The 762-nt window shown below is 30.2% G+C and overlaps 1 non-coding gene across 1 annotated transcript; it reads right to left on the bottom strand.

Moving 5' to 3' along the window:
• On the bottom strand, nt 1-91 carry Trnam-cau (transfer RNA methionine (anticodon CAU)). Its single transcript is given in 2 exon segments — nt 1-36; nt 55-91. It is a non-coding gene; the product is annotated as a tRNA-Met (tRNA).
• Between the last annotated feature and the right edge of the window lie 671 nt (nt 92-762).

Here is a 762-nt window from a genome sequence, read left to right as displayed (position 1 = left end):
TGCCCCGGGTGAGGATCGAACTCACGACCTTCAGATTGCTCCTGCGTTTGTGATTATGAGACTGACGCGCTACCTACTGCGCTACCGAGGCACTTATTGCAAACACGCAATATAAAATATGTGGAGGGAATTTTGTTTTACATATATATACACTGACCTTCCTAACACGAATAATTTATATACAATATTTTGTTTTTCAGGTTTCCCATTCATGAAATCGTTACAGATAAATAGGCGCTTATAATGTCCACTATAATTTTACTTTGGAGTATAAATTTGTACATTTGTATGTGTCAAAGTAATAGCAACTGTCTAAAGTTATACTTATGTTGTTAGAATATTGTCAAGACTAAGAGTATTTCAAAAAAGAAGAGTATTTCAAAGCTTATGTAAAGGAAAGAAGTAGTAAAAACGAATTTTATTTATAACAGTTTCTAAATGTCAAAACTTTCGTACATATGAAGATTTTGCAAATGTCTTTGCCAGTCGCAAGATAAAACTAACGATTTTTTTCAACTAATAATGGAAAGTTTAATTTCATATATATTGATGCTTCGCACTTGCATATCAAAACATAAAAGTGATTAATTTAACTAATTTATCTATTAAATAATAGTTGTTAGAACCATAATTTGTTGTTGTTTATAATAATGATCGAACATCTTTTATTTCTTTGATAATGATATATAAGAATCGTAAAGAAGTTAATGATGACTTATTGCCTTCAACAGCACACAAATAGTACTCTTTAATGCAGCATTC

The sequence above is a fragment of the Mercenaria mercenaria genome, chromosome 5 (genome assembly GCF_021730395.1).
Source record: "Mercenaria mercenaria strain notata chromosome 5, MADL_Memer_1, whole genome shotgun sequence".
Lineage (NCBI taxonomy): Eukaryota > Metazoa > Mollusca > Bivalvia > Venerida > Veneridae > Mercenaria > Mercenaria mercenaria.
This window is presented reverse-complemented; position numbering and strand designations above follow the sequence as displayed.